We start from the raw sequence: 16697 nt of genomic DNA on the forward strand, positions 1-16697 counted from the left end.
GAGTGCTGCTCGCTCTCGCTCTCGCACACACCTCTTCAAATACACATTGAGACTGAAGGTTTAGGAATACACCACCTCGAAGGAAACATTAGAAGCCAGATAGGTGTTGAATAATAACACCTGTACATTTCTAAACCACCCCTTTATTCCAAAGAGCTTTGCAGGCAGAGCATTCAGAGATCAGCTCTCTGCCTGCCACCTGCATTACACATACAAAGGGGTTGTAGATCATCAAGCGGAATTTCAGACAGGAAGAAAGTAATGATCCTAACTGGCACCTAGCCAGCGCAAAGAATGCATCTTGCCTCTAGACTACCTACTCAAGATCACCCGTTAATTCTGATTAGTTACCCCTTGGCAGACCTTAACCATCTTTTGTGCATAAAATCAGGACACCAGAGGACTGAATATTTTCACGTTCCCAGTGCACCGGATTAGCGATGATTAGTGATTGCTGAGAACGGAACTAAGGGGGTGTACTTATTTCCGATTGATTACTCTGGAGTAAGGGTGCAGTTTTTCAACCTGACAGGTTGGAAACAATGCAGAGGAACTTCAAAATGTCCAGAAGACAAACCCTACACAGCAGAAGGAAAGTATGTTTAATCTATATTAATGAAGATGGGTTACACTACAATCCTTCTCATTGTTCTGCACATTGCTATTTCAAGTATGTGTTTGTGTACCTGACTGAAAACCTTAATACGCTGTTAATATCAAAAAGAAAAATGTATTGTCATCTTAAACATACTTAGTTGGAATTAAGGCTCACTGAAATCACCAGCACTTCAGAGTGTTTCACACATAAACATGTGCTGTGAATGATGAAACAAGCATTTGTATGGAACTGTGTGTATTACTGATCAGAGAGGAGAGACAAAATTGGCTGCAGCTCCTTGTGAAACGCACAATTGATGGAAAAGTCGGGTAACATCCAGAATGACCTTTGGTTCCAAGCAAATGTGGTCAGGATTGGGTTGTAAGTAGGGCAAAGCAATAATGTCACCACCCCATTTGTGAGGGCATCAGATTGATTCTAGGAGGATGAAATGCAGGGAGCTTTATCACACCAGCATTATACTATGCAATCACTGTGAATTGCATGCAAAGGACTCCAAAGTTTTCCAGCTTATAATCTGCTTTTATTGTTAAGTACTCCCATGCATACTGCTTTAATTGTGCTTCTTAACCAAAAGAAGTGCAATATTTTGCTACTAGTTTTCAACCGTATCATTTGTTGTTTTCCGAGCAGCCACTGGGGCGCAGGAGCAGGATTTGAAGAAAAATTAAACAAATGGTTACATCTGCGTAAGCTTTAAAGATAAAGATATCAAAATTGGCACAGTGATAGATATTAAGGTGAGCTTTAAGCATACCAAATTTGAATCGAATTGGGTCATCTGTTGATTTTTTATGATTTTTTTACATTTCCCCCCTTAAATCCATTTCCTGGAATGCAAAGGATCTAGCCGCCCAGTAGCAACAACAACGGTGACAGCTTAGCACTGTAGAGGATAATTCGATGGAAACAAGTACGTGGGATGAAGCTCAGGGTGTGTGGAAGCATCCACGGCCAGAGCCCCTCTGTGTGATGGGCAGTAAGTTTCACCTCCAGTTTCCCCCACTCCAAAATTTTTGCCAGGATGGTTCAACTTCCCTCTTCCTGGCCCACCCACCCCCACACACAAAAGCTTACAGAAAGTTTATAGAGAACTTATATCTCAGCACCAACTGTACTTGTAAGGGTGACTATGTTGACACTGTGTATGCATATAAAAGAGTACAAGGAAGAAGGGGAACAGTTGTTCGCTCCCATCCATTGAGGCAGGGTAGGCAACATGTGGCCTTCCAGAGGGTTTGGCCTACAACTCCCATCAGCCCTAGTAAGCATTACCAATGGTGTGGGCAAAACATTAAATTGCAAGAAGTTTAGGTTAAATGTTAGAAGTCAGGAAAGTTTCCAAACTACAGGAACACAAAACAAAATATGATTTATTGGACTAACTTGTTGTGTACAGACACTCTCCCCAACTGGGTGCCTCCAGATATTTGGGCCCCAGCCAGCATGGCAACCAATAGTTAGGAATGCTGGGAGCTGTGGTCCAAAACATCTGGAGGATACTAGGTTGGGGAAGGCTGGTGTACAGTATACCAAATTCTGGAAGTGCACTTTTTCTTTACCTCACTAGTTTTCAGGGAGCAGCAGGACTAACTTTAAGTATATGAGTGGCTGGGTTTGGATGATCATAGAGAAAAAAGAAGCCACTATGCGCAACTGCCAGTTGCATAATTACCTGCAAGGTTGCACTGGTTGCCATGTCATCCCAATCTGGCACAGTGGGAGTTGCTTCTTTCCATAGGTGTGCTCAGCACATTTCATTAGGGTGTGCACCCAGGGATTTATTTATTTTTAAAAGCAAACATTTATTGACTACTCAGTCATAAAGGATATTATTTTTATTCATTTATTTATTAAACAGTGTAGACACTGATGCTCTACTCTGCGTTTGGCTTGCCTGACTGCAGGAGAGCCATTGCAGGTGTGGGGGTGGAGATGAGGAGATGTTCCTCAAGCCCCAGCATTGGTGGGGCTTTGTGGTGGCACTGGCTGGAGGAGGGGCTTACGAGGCAATATTAGCCTTCAAGGCCCATTCTCTTGGCCTCTTGAAGATGGTAGGGGAGTAGAGTAGAATATTCTAGAAGAGGGCATGGCTGGAACCCTGAACAGAAACAATCCTCATTCTGCCATTCTGTTGCAGGCCCCATTTGTAAAGGACACATTCGTTATCCTTTGTTGCTATATTTATGCTTCCTCCCTTTCCCAGTACTCCCTCCTCCATTTTTCTGCTCACTAAAGGAGGGCAGACTTACATAGGGTGGGTTACTTGGTGCATGGGATAACTGGGGACTCGCTGATACCTGCCATTGGGGGTCAGAACAGCCCTGCCAACTAGGCTAGAAAGATTTTTCATTTTTTTCCTGAGGTATGTGACTTGGCTCATCCGGATTGTTTGATTTATCCAAGAACAACATTTGCATAAGACACTTCATTTACTCCGGCTGTCTGCTTCTGGCACACAAGCCAAGATTATGGCATATGTGATGTGGGATAAGAACATTAATCAATATTGGAGTCCAAGCGTGTGTTCTCATGTATATAGAGTTCCCTCTAGGTCTTGTGTATGTAAGAATTTGCTACCAAGAACTTGCTATCTAGCCTCAGACATATAGTTGTCTCTCACAATCTGCCTTTGGCATCTCTCATCCTCAGTTTGCCTCATTTGTATGGGATAAATGCATTCTGCTTTGAATATTTTCCTAAATATGCTTTATTCTATAACAATAAAATGCTTTACTCTATAACAATATTCTGGAATGATCATCTGGAGTTACCCACTCTACATGCATTTCATTATTTCTTGTTTTCTGATGGTAATCCACTTGTGTTAGTTGTGACAATCCACCCCCGTGCGGCCATTGCTCAGCCACTCCATGTTCACGGGACTATTCCTATTTCTGCCTATAGACTATTAAATACATAGGAGTACTTGTACCCATTTGATATTGGCAAATTCTGAGAGTGCATAGGAAGCAGTGTGGGAAATTCACCTATCTTTTAATAAGCTTTTTTCCTTGGACACTCTGGTAATAATAACCATAAATAAAGCTTTAACCTCTTTCAGTGCACAGCTGGGAAGTTGGCAACCACCCTGTAAATATAACAGCCAATGTGGAATCCTTTGAATTTACATTAATTTCCTTTCACAAAACAAAAATGGAATAAAAACAACTTATTATATAACCACACAACAACCCTGCAAACAAGTATCTAAAGAAAATAATAATAATAATAATAATAATAATAATAATAATAATAATAATAATAATATTTCTTACCCGCCTCTCCATGTTGATCGAAGCGGGGAGCAACAATAAATGATAAAATACATAAAACTGAATTAAAACATAATATACACCCTAAAACATTCTAAAAACATCTTAGGATGCTAGGAATTGTGAAACCTGAAGCAAGGAACACAAGCTATTTCTAAAAAGACCATTCTTCTTGCCATAAAACCCTATAGCTCAGGGGAACATCAACATTGCTTGCCACATATTACTAATGCATACAAACCTTACCACAAAATTCATCATGCATGAGATTACATGGCAGAAAAAATGTGCACCATATGTATAGTAATTCCAGTGCTGGTTCCAGGTTGAGGAGAGCCTTTTGGCAAGGTACTGTCAATGGGACTTGTTCCCTGTGACCTCCACTTTCTCTGTATTGTTGCAGCTGCCCATTTTCTTGCTTTTCCTTCTAGGCCCAATTGGCATCACCTCCCAGACTGACAGACTGGATCAGCTTACAGTTCCTTCTCTTTGGTGCTCACTAGCTTATAGAGTGCCAGTGAACAGGAAACACCCAAAAGGTGGAGGAGCAGAACTGCCAGGAAGCTCCAGAGATTGACAGTGGGTCTCCTTTTCAGCTCTGGGCCTCAACAGATGCCCAACTATGTTAACCCCTGACTACAGTGGTGATCTGTAAATGATACAGATCGCCAAGCAACCACATGATAGAAAACCCTGCAACATGACATGCTGTTTGTCTGTATTCACCCTCTATGTCATAGAGTCAATGATATTTTGTATCATGACATCATACACAGGCAGCTCTGGAGTAGCGGGGTCATAAACCAGGCAGTACATGACCATGTACAGCCCCTACCCAGATGTCTATCCTCACCTTCAATTCATCTTACCTCCCCCATCATTTTGTGGCTATCTTCAAGGAGGGAAGAATAAATAAGTTCATTGGGAGAGACACCAAAGGATTATCCTCATAGCAACTAGGGGTAGGGAGCAAGAAAAAATGCTCTGCCTCCTCTTCTGCAGAATGATTGCACGATTCCTCTGCAAAGGAAACAGGTTTGAGAACAGAGCAAGTAAGAAAGTTGTGTTGAGAGGAACTCTCCTCTACAATGCTGGGTTCATGGCCTGCTATAGCATCCACTCTGCCAACCACAATTGATTAATGTACTCAAAAGGCAATAGGAGCAGTAGAATACACCAACCACAGCAGCACTAGCTTTCCTTCTCTGGCAACTAGATCTGCTCATAGCCCACAACAAGGATGTCAGGGTCTACAAAGCATGCTTCTTCCATATACTCTGCCAGCAGCATGCCCAACCTGCCACTCCCTTCATCACACTACAACTACTACAACAGCCGCCGCCTTCTCTCTCACATGCTGTACTGCAACATCTGCTATCACAATTTCTTCTTCCCTCTACACATCACTGCCACTACCCATCACGAGGACAGTAGAGAGAGAAGCAGGTGAACTAGACAATTTGAGAGAGAGGGAAGAGCAGAGGATAGATTGGTGAACTGGCCTCTTCATTGCACTCTGTAGTCCCTAAGGAAGCGGTGGGCCAGATGCTGACCCCTGCCACCAAAATTCATGGTGGCAGGGGAAAAATATCCTTTAATGTTATGGAGCAGGAAATAGGCGAAATTTAGCTTGAGAACATACTAATTGCAGCTCTGTAGTGGTTTGCTGCCACCAACTTTTTTGTTGCTGCTGTAGGGTAGAATAAAAATTCCATGGAGTACTGGGGAAAGTGGAGCCTGCAGAAAGCCAAAAATGGTCCCCCACATTCCCTCCTCTGCTCTAAGGCTTTCTCTACTTCAGGAAAACATCTCTACAGTTTCTAAAGACCAAGCCCTTTTCCTTTTATATCTCATCAGACAGAGCCCCCCATTACCTTCACATCCCTCTTATTACAAAATCCAGAGATAAATATACCCAAGAGCCATGGCCTCCCACTTTTTAGAACCACCTTTATGGATATCACGTAACTATTGTAGTAAATAGTTTGTTCCGCTTCCCATAAATCTTTCTCAGCACTACTGCCCCATATCTCAAACAATACAAGCTTCATATGGCTTTGCCTGCATTAATAATTTTTGTATTTTCTATTTCCACACCAGTAAATACAGTGGTGGAAAATGCAGAATTAAAATTAATTTATGTTGCTTTCCTTGTGTACCACATGAGAACTTCTTTTTGACACAGGTTGTAGCTTAGTCGTCCTTTACCACATGGCAAACACTGGTTTTGATTGCATTATGTGCTTCTGGGTCCATTCACCTAAATTCAGAGTGATAACAAAATCATTCTGCTAGCAGGGTCAGTAAATAAACTGTTACTACAGAGCCATAGGGGAGTGGAGCATATATAAGCTTTATTCTTGGCAGACTTCTATGGTGTGTGGTTTTTTCTTTCCACCCCTCCAGAAAGAAAATTAAGTCACAAGGTACAACCTGACTGTGGAGGAAATGAACTTATCTTATTCTGTGTATTATTTTTAGCATTTCTCTTTACCAAAGTACAGCCATTTTTGTACTGACAGGCCTGCAGGAGCCAAAAGGCTAAGCTTTCAGAAAGAGAACATCATTGCTCTGAAATGTATATGGGGAGCTATTCACAACTAGTTCTTTGATCATTATTCTATTTCAGTTTGCCATTTCCTGACCCACATGGCACTGTGAGAATATTTTGAATTTCACCTGTCCCCACCCCTTTCCTGGGTCACAGCTGGGATGTAATCGACACATTTAATTGTCCTAATTTGAAAAGTTATCAAAATGCATTTGATAGGTATCCCAAAACTCCTGACTTATAAAATTACTAGCTATGTCTGGAAGTAGTTTTGCTTTTATGAAAGAAGGCTCATTTTCTCCTAGAGAAAGGGTGTAGAACCACAAGCCTGGGACCAAATATGGTTGTCCTGGGGTCCTAATTTAGCCCAGGTTTCCCAGTTGGCCATGTTCCCTTTTCTTTGGCCACACCCCCTCCCCCCCCCCCAACGACGTAGTTTCCCGCCTTTTATGCAATCCTCACCACCATACTAAAAGGTTGAAATGCCTCACCTCCGGCTTAGTTACTGGCAATAAAAGCTGTAAGCTAAAATGTGCTCTGTGTGTGAGTATGGGTGCATTTTGGCTCCTTTGGCACCACTCCTTTTGCCCCTGGAATGTGGACCCCAATAGCTTCTCTGAAATGAAATTCTGCCCTTGAGTGAAAGTGGTTCAGCATCCCTGTCCTAGAGACTGGAACATCTCTTCCGGCAGGCCTATCCAATGGAATTTTAGGATGTTTTAACAATGTATATTATGTTTTAATTCAGTTTTATGTATTTCATATTTACTGTTGTTTCCCACCTTGATCAAAACGGAGAGGCAATATTATTATTATTATTATTATTATTTGGAATGATGGGCCATGGCAGATGCTGTACAGAGATATGCTTGTTTTATGTTCTGCTTGAGAAGAATAAAGCATTACAAGCCTCTGATCTCCACAAGAACCCCACTGATCCCCACAGCCAGTACAAGGGAACTTTAACTTGGATTCTCTTGAACATCAACAGTTCTCACTCTCTCCAGCTGCTCCAACCTAGAAGAAAGCTTTTGTCTTGGCCTTGGAAACCCACAGCAGTGGTTGCACTAAACCAGCCTTCCCCCAACAAGGTGCCAATGGCCATGCTGAATGGAAATGGTGAGAGTTGTAGTTCAATACAAGTGGAGGGCAACAAGTGGAGGAACACTGCTCATTTGCTCAAATGGGATGAAATTGTCCTACATACCTTTAAAAAAAATCCAGTTCCAAAAAAATCCAATTCCATGACAGAATGAAAGATGCTTGACAATCGGTGGTACACAAACAAATCTGATTTTTTTAAGGAATGTACAAGAATTTCTTTCCACTTGCGCAAATGTGCACTCATGAGTTCTTGCACTAATTCACAATAGCACAAAGTGCACAGTAACGCTAATGTGCATTGGTGTGAGGGCGAATTTGTGCAAATCCCTCTCAAAAGTTAAAAAAGGTCGGCAAGTCTGCGCAACTTGAAAAAAGCCAGTTTGCTGCAGAATCTACAGGTCAGATCCATAGAAATCCAAACCCATTTGACTCCATTGCAGATTTCTCCAACATCCCTAGTTCTAGTTGCTGACTATTTCTCCTTACACACACACACACACACACACACACACAGAGTGTCTGTCTTCCCTTGTTCTCCAAGGGCTGCTCTCCTACAGGTAAACGATCCACCCCACACCCTATTCTGTCCTGATCATGATGGAGGCCCACCTGGCCATGACCAGCAGAAGAACTAGACATGCAGGGAGCTTGATGAGCTCAGAGACTTTGCCCTCTTCCTTTCTCTGCTCTGTCAGGTATCCCATACCACGAGGGGCCAGGCCTCTCAGAGTGCACACCTGGGATGGATACTGCTGCTGGTGGGTATGAGGCAGTCAGGTAGAGGATGAGGGGGAAGGCAATGAGCCCTGTTGGGTTGATATCTGGCAGGACTGGCCTACTAGGCAAAATAGCAGGGCTAGGTAGGAATTGGTCACATTGGTTGCCAGGGGGAGGAGTGGGCTGGCCCAGGCAAGAGCTAGACTATTAGTCTATGAAGCACTCCTCATGATTGGCTCCTACCTGGGGTGGGGGGGCTTCCACCTCCTCATGGTAAATTCTGAGTAGTTTCACCAACTTAGGGCTCTCCCTGTGCTCCTGGCTTCTATGACTATATCTTGGGGCTTTTAAAAAAATATTTCTATTGAGTTCTAAAATAATGAGTATATATAGGGTGACTATATGAAAAGGAGGGCAAGGCTCCTGTATCTTTAAAAGTTGTACTGAAAACGGAATTTCAGCAGGTGTCATTTGTATGCATGCAGCACCTGATGAAATTCCCTCTTCATCACAACAGTTAAAGCTTCAGGAGCTATACTAGAGTGTCCAGATACAAAAGAGGGCAGGGCTGCTACAGCTTTAACTGTTGTGATGAAGAGAGAATTTCACCAGGTACTGCATGCATAACAATGACACCTGCTGAAATTCCCTTTTCTACACAACCATTAAAGATACAAGAGCCCTGTCTTCCTTTTCATATGGTCACCCTAGTACATAAAAATATTACCACTTTTACACCTAGCAAACCACAGACATTACATACGTATTCTGTCCTAACCATGATGGAGGCCCACCCAGTGACCAGCAGCAATAACGAGTATGCTCCTGGTTGTTCCTCTGCAGGATTGACAACCAACTTGCTCCAGGAAGACTCCTCTACCCTTTTAAGTCCATGACAAAAAATAAAATAAATCACAGGTGTAGGTGTTCTTAACATGCTGCTGTTGAAATATTGGATGCTGCATCTATGACTGTGTCTTGGGGGCAGGGGTGGGGAAGGCAAATGCCCCATGGTGTGTCTGGCTCCTGTCTGCTGCTGCAGCAGAGTGGGTCAGAAAATGCCCTGTGGTTTTTGCACACCTGTTCCCCAACCATGTTTTCCATTCAAAAGATGAGGGGGCCATGGTCTTTCCTGGAGGGTTTTGAATGCCTGTCTACTGCTTCCCAACCTCATACCCTATGGAATGAGCAACTGGACGCTGCTGCTGGTGTGTGTGTGTGTGTGTGCGCGTGTGTGCATGTGTACGTGTGTCTGTGTTTGCCCTGGCCCCTACCTTTGCTACTTGCCAAAAGAAACACCCACACAAATCCCTCTCTGGGTTGGTCTTGAACCCTTGTCCTGGAAGGGCTACATACTCTCTCTGTAGGCATCTTGCTGAAGGAGATATGTGAGTGTTGTATTACATGGGCTCCCCTTTCTTGCCGTCATGTGTTGTGCTCCGAAACAGTGGTTGTATGCAACTTAAGGGGATTAGGCCCCCTGCCTGTAGGGATGCCTAGGACTGACAGTACTGAGGTCATTGCTGGCTATGCAATTATGGCTGATGAACTAAATCTTTTGTGGTGGTGTTCACATGTTGTAATACAGGGACTGAGTGGGGAGCATGTCCTGGTTGTCATGAGTCCATTCGCTCCTTCCATGTGTGAACATCATGTGGGCATAGTCACCAGTAGTCTCTGGGATCTTCTAGTTAGTTTTCTCTTTACCTCCCAAACCAAGTATGTATTGCATAAGATAGAGTGGCCATTTTGCCAATGTAGCAGTAGCATCACCCTGACCAGGGGTAATTGGAGTATTGATCTGCCTGATTTTTAGCTACGTTAGCATGCTATTTTGTGTTTCCATATATGCCTGATTTCATGTTCTCTACTCTGTTTCCCCCATTTTGCTGTGGGCTGTTCAAACATTTTGATCTGCCCATGGCCTTATCACCAATTTAGTACAACGCCCAGTACTATATTATCCTTTAATAGCTTGGTCAGTGAAGTTGTGAAACTCCTTCCTAAATAAGAGTGGGGTACACAGACCTCATGTCATTCTTTTTTCTTGCTTTTTTTTTTTTTTTGGCCAAGCAGGTATGTTTACCTGCATGGGGTAGGATCATCAAATGAACAGATAAACACCACATAATTAAAACTTTACATATATATACATACACACACACATATCAATGAAAAACTGGCCATAAAGAAAATAGAAAATATGAGAAACAGGGATTTGAGGATGATGAGGAAAACTACAAGAAGCTTACTGCAACAGTGGAGGAGGGATACATTACCATAGCAACAAGAGAGGGATTCTTTTAGCAAACTTATTTGCATAAAATTCATACTGTTAAGGTAGGCCTTAACAGTAGTTTCCCAAATACTTCCAGAAAACATTTTAAGACCTATACAAGAGATCAACTGCTCTTGACTTCAGAAACTCCCAAGCTAAGCTACTAGTTCTCCTAAATTTTGCAGCAGATATTGCTTATCTTCACAGTGTATTATGCCTAAAATACAATAGAGGGATTTCTAGAATACATTATTGGATCAGAAAAATGGCAGCAGCCTAGCTTTACAAACCAGTTTTCTATTGAATTGCCATTAGCCAGCCTTAAAGCTCCCTCACACCTGCATGTTTGCCCTGGTTTACCCTCGAATTATCCACCCTCATTTCCATAGCGTGTTAAAGCCTGATCAACTTACACCCTTGCGCTTTTACATTTCGTTCATCTTTACACCTCTCCTCTTATGCGCACCAGCTTATCGCTGTTCTTCTGCTGAGATGCACATTCCCTCCCCCCAGATCTCCTTTGTACCTCCCCCTACAGTTCTTTGGTTGGTGATAGTTGGACACTGCAACCTCCCTCCCTACATGGTTATTCCCTGTTGCCTAGGCTACACCCGTTTCCCTCACCCTGCCTGGAGGCTTTGGCGTGTGAACATAGTAAAATCAGATGGAGGCTTACCTTTGAGTAAACACCATTGAACAGAGACTTACTTCTGAGTAAACAGAAGTAAAACCTCAGAAGTAAGCATGGAGTTGCAGATCAGTTCTTTTCAGTTTGCTGTTTTAAGACTTAAAAAAGAAAGCTTCTGAGTGACCACACTATTAAAAGTCAGTTCTATAAGTGTTTACTCAGAAGTTAGTCTTCTCTATTCAATGGGGCTTACTCAAAGGTAAACATGCATTAGCGGGATGTAAATGCAGTTGAAATCAATGGGATTTACTTTTGAGCAAGGGAACCAGCAGATCTGTAGTTTATGAACTTGAAGACGCACAGCTTCACATGATCAAAGGAACGGAAGATGAATCATTCGCACTAATGAACAACCAGAAAAAGGGTTTAAAGGGAGGGAAATTTTAAAAAATCATAAAAAATCAAGGGATGACCCAATCTGATTCATATTTGGCATGCTGAAAGCCCTACTTAAGAGCTATCACTGTGCTAATTTGGATCTCTTTATCTTTAAAATTTACGCAGATGTAAGCATTTGTTTAATTTCCATTTTTAAAATCCCTTAAAATCAAGGGATGACCCAATCTGATTCAAACTTGGCGTGACTAAAGCCCTTCTTAACAGCTATTACTGTGCCAATTTTGATCTCTTTATCTTTAAAAATGAGGGCGCTGCTGGCAAAGGAAGCAGCAGCCAGGCACCTCTCCACCGTGCCTGGGTCCAGCTCCAGCTGAGAGCCCCCTCCCTCCTGCCACCAACTGTCTCTGCAGAGGCCACCAGTGAGGGAGGAAGCAGCAGCCAGGCACCTCTCCACCGTGCCTGGGTCCAGCTCCAGCTGAGAGCCCCCTCCCTCCTGCTGTCAACTGTAACTGCTGAACTTTGCAACTAAGATTGTAGTGCCTGAATTTGCTTTCCTTTCCCCCCTCCTCCTCCTCCCTCCCAATCCCCTTTCCTTTTGTGTCATGTCTTTTAGATTGTAAGCCTGTGGGCAGGGACTGTCAAGAAATACTTTTGTAAGCCGCCGTGAGAGCCTTTTTTGGCTGAATGGCGGCATAAAAATCCTTAAATAAAATAAATAAATAAATTTTCCACATTTCTTTTAAGGTGAAAATGCCCACTGGAGAAAAGGCATGCCCCTCTCCGCCCCTTGAAAACATGCCCACAGAACATCGGATTGAAAACGATGATGAAAATACACATTGAGGGTAGCACATTGTCCTTTTGATTTAACAGAAGAACCAGACTTTCTCAGGGCCAAAAAACAGCGTTAAGAGGTGGGGAAAGTGAGGTCAGGGCAGGACATGGATAACGTCATCTTAGTCCTTTGCACACAACCCACATTGACAGTGGTCTATAACACTGGTGTAATGGAGCCCTTAGTAAGCGTTTGTTCAATGAACGGGAGCACCTGAGACTGTTTCTCAATCTGTTTGGTGATGCTATTGTGATCCAAAAAATCTTGCTTACCTTGGCATGGAGTTCTGGTAAGATTTAGTCATGTTTTGAGTCATTATAATTACTCATACTGCTATGTGAATGTGTGTACAGTGAATTGTAAATGCCACCCACTCAAGAACATGAATGTACCACTATTTAGTTCTGCACTACTGTTTACATTGCCAAAAAATCAGTCTTTATTATTCCTGTGAGAGTTGAGCTTGTAAAGATTCAAAATTATTCTAATAAGCTATACATTTTATTAAAAACTGATATTAATTTCAAAACTGTTTGGTAACCACTTTTTCAAAATTGCTGCCACACCATAGTTAGCAGTGACATCTCAAAAGAAGATCATATGGACAGCTATAGATAGCCAATCCACATGGTGCCACATGGCAAGTGGACTGGCATTAGGTATCAATGCATGACATATTCCTTACTTTAGAAAAATCAAACCCCGTAGCTCTATGCAGGCTTCAAGACACAACGCAGCATACAGCACACCACAGCATGCCATCATGGTACACAGGTCATCAAAATGTCACAAAAACAGCATGATGTTACCCTTCAGTTCAAAAACTGATGGGGAAAGCCCCACTTTTGAAGCAGGCATTAAAACTTGAAGTCCAAAAAGTCTGGCAATTTTAAGGAAAAGCAAAAACAAGAGAAAACGCAATAGCAACTCCAGCTCAACAGTAGATTGAGATCTATTCCAGGGTTAAGGAGGTGAATCAAGATCCTCCTAATTATCCAGTTCTTTTGCTTACACTCAGCTTGCTTCAGCTTCAGAGTAATCTCTTTATGATCACAGAAATTTTGAAGCAAGTTGAGTGGCTGTTTTCGGGTTGATTGTCCATGCATACAGACCCCAAAAGTAGACATTTGGGTCTGCACTTTCTATTGCAATAATTAAAAAATGGTTCCTGATGTTTTAGTAAGCCAAATAAGGGCAGATTGTATAAAATTCTGTGGTGGTGCTTCTTTTCCTTGTCTCTGTTGCTTTAAGACAGAAAACCCAGCTATTCTGTTTGTTAGCTTTGAGACAGCAGGTGCTCAGCTAGCTGATTTAGCAGCAGCCCGTTGTTGGATGCGATTTACTGACTGCAGTTCTCTGCACCCCTTGATGCCACTTAAGGGATAGCAAAATACGAGTTGGAGGAAAACATACGAGTGAGGAGATGGAAGTACAGGGAAAACCAGGGTGGGAAGGGTTATTAGATTAGAAATGAATCTTACTTCTGCCTCTTTGAGGTATCTCCAGACCTCCAAGAGACACGTGTTCCTGTCATTTCCCATTTGCCTGTGCTTCCCTTTTTTAAATGCAGGAGTTCCATAAATGAGGCCAGAACACCGTGGAAATGGATCATCCTTAAGGTCTTTACCAATAGATTCCATGTGAATGTTTATATAGATTCTTAATCATCATTCCAATGCCTCTTTCCATTAAATTTCAACAGAATTAGCTCGGATTTCACAAGCAGCTAGCATACGACATTATGATATGAGTAGGAGAATTTGATATATTTTCCCAGCCCCCAAAGGGGTTGCTATAGAAGCTGCAGAGCATGAGACTTTGAAATGTTGATTTACAAGGTGGAGAGAGAGGAAGCTTGTTGTATTTGTGCCTCAATATGTTCTGTAAAAAGTAGGTCTTAGAGGGGCTGAAGGTTCGTTTCAATACATTTTGTTTTCTGTTTCATTCCATTTGACATTCAGGTCTCATCCAGGTTAACAGAATAAAACTAGAGAGTGAATAAAATGGTGAGTTCAGAAAAGAAGATATGAATTTTCATTTCAACTGGTTTTAAAGCTCCTACTTTCATATTTGCGCTACTATTGAATATGCATGACTTATAAATATTTTAATAAAGGAATCTTAAGATTTCTGTGTTCTCAGTCATCAGTTAATGGACGCTTCACACATTATGCAGTGCCAAGCACATGCCAGCACCTTGGCAACCTGTAACAAACATGCAGTGGAAGACTTGTATGCCCCCACACACACACACACATTACAGTTTTACATGTACATGCTAAATGTGGTAGTCCTTAAAGCTTACAATAATATCTATCCTTTCCAGCTGTCTAAAAATAGATGTAATGGATTATACACTCCATATGATAAACATTCCCCACAAAAATGATTATTTCATACCTTTATCTGATGTAAAGAAGGGGAAACTCCTTGAAGGATCATTGTCAAAATAGAACCAGAGAAGACACTAAAACAAAGGAAGGAAAATTAATTAAGAAAGATGGATGAAAATAATTTTAAAAGTGTCTATTTTATTAAAAAATATAATAACTTGACACAAACAGAAGTTACATATTTATTTCCTTTCATATATTTATAGTCTAATTTTCAACTAGCCATGAAGTTCATTGGGTAACCTTGGACGAGTAACTCTCAACCTAATCCATTTCACAGGATTATTTCAGAGTATGTGTGGGCAACTTGTGGCCCTCCAGATGTTTTGGCATACAATTCCCCTCACCGTTGGCTATGCTGGTTAGAGTGGATGAAAGTTGTATGCCAAAACATTCAGAGGCCCACAAGTTGCTCATCTGCGTTTTGGAGGATAAAATGGGAACAAACCTACATATTTTGTTGACTGACCAGCTTAAGAAAGTGTAGAAACAAATGAGACAAATAGGCAGACCCAGGCTCAAATCCCAGCTCACTAGATGGCTCTAGACAAGTTGCTATCTCTTTGCGTTTCCTACCTTATGGGGCTGATCTGAGAATAAACAAAGTCAATTTTATGAAGCACTTTTTACACTAAAAGGTGTTAATGGTCATGATACCAAAGCAAAGTCATATCCAATATCTTAATCCATACACAACCATTCACACAAAATAAAGAGAACTCAGTTAAGATAAGAAAATATTCCCTACATAAAGAGAATACTGTACACAGCATGATTAGGCTCAATGTTCCATAAATGAAGAGTCCTTTGATTTATTATGGTGGAAACACAGAGGCAGTTGCATAGGAGTTGCTTATCCTGGATCAGTCCATCTAGTCCCACATCTAAAACTCTTGCCCTTAGGAAGCTCCCAAGCAGAGCTAACATGGTTCCCCTTTGCTTGCCCCCAGCATTTAGTATTCTGGGCATAATGGATACCTTGCATTTAGCTGTAATGGCTAATAGATTTAAACCTGGAAGAACTACAAAAAGAAGTGGCAGTTAAATACCTGAATGAGCAGCTACCAGAACCAAGAGGATTTCTTCTTGCCAGGTCCTGGCACTCACATTATACCTGGCCTCTTCCTCATTTTCCACCCCAGGGACAGAGCATTCTTAATTCGTGATCTTATAGAAACACTTAAAAACCACCCACCATCACTTAATTATCACATGACTTGGAGGGCTTGGGAGGGGGATTGTTTTGGTTTTTAAATGTGATCAATATCACTTCTCTTCCAAATCATAGCGCCTTCCAGCCAACCTGTCAGCAAGTCAACGAGGGCTGACCTCTTTTGGCAGCTCTATTTAATCAAACCCAGAGAGAGAGAGAGAGCTTGCTGTTGTTTGCACTTTCTCTCCATCTCCTTTCTCCTTCTCTGACATGGGTTATGCAGCATTAAATTCTACAGAAGCCAATCTGATTCTCACTGTGCAAATTTCTCCGCGTCACTCTGTCAATGCATTTCAGCTCTGACCCACAAATCAGCGTATGCATTTCAGCCAGGAATGTCTCCTACCATTCTCGTCTGGATTCCACAGTTTTATCAATATGTTCTCATACAATTCCACTGCCCTGTTCTTGATTCTCTCCTGAATTCAGTCTATTTTCTCCCCCTGGAGTAATAAAGTCTATATCACAAGATTTGTTTCAAAAAGTGCCCTTCTGGGAACAATTGAAACCACCAAGCTAATTTCATTTGCTACCTAAACAGCATTTCAACTGTTGAGGCAAGAAGTGTATATTCTAAACCAGTGCTTTACCCTAACAAATACAACCTTTTGTCTGGTCTATATTAAATGTCTCAATTCTTATCCCCTTTCTACCTCTCAATTATACAAGTAAGCTTTAATTCTCC

General features: G+C 41.9%; 1 protein-coding gene across 2 annotated transcripts in view; it reads right to left on the reverse strand.

Annotated features, from left to right (window-relative positions):
- TCF20 (transcription factor 20) overlaps positions 1 to 16697 on the reverse strand; it is a 202793-nt gene that overhangs the window by 139406 nt on the left and 46690 nt on the right. For both annotated transcript variants that reach the window (XM_063133635.1, XM_063133633.1), the window contains exon 2: positions 14807 to 14873. The gene's annotated coding sequence lies outside the window, so the exon portion shown is untranslated. The remainder of the gene's footprint in view (positions 1 to 14806; positions 14874 to 16697) is intronic.

This window comes from Elgaria multicarinata, chromosome 9, assembly GCF_023053635.1.
Source record: "Elgaria multicarinata webbii isolate HBS135686 ecotype San Diego chromosome 9, rElgMul1.1.pri, whole genome shotgun sequence".
In the NCBI taxonomy this organism is placed as follows: Eukaryota; Metazoa; Chordata; class Lepidosauria; order Squamata; family Anguidae; genus Elgaria; species Elgaria multicarinata.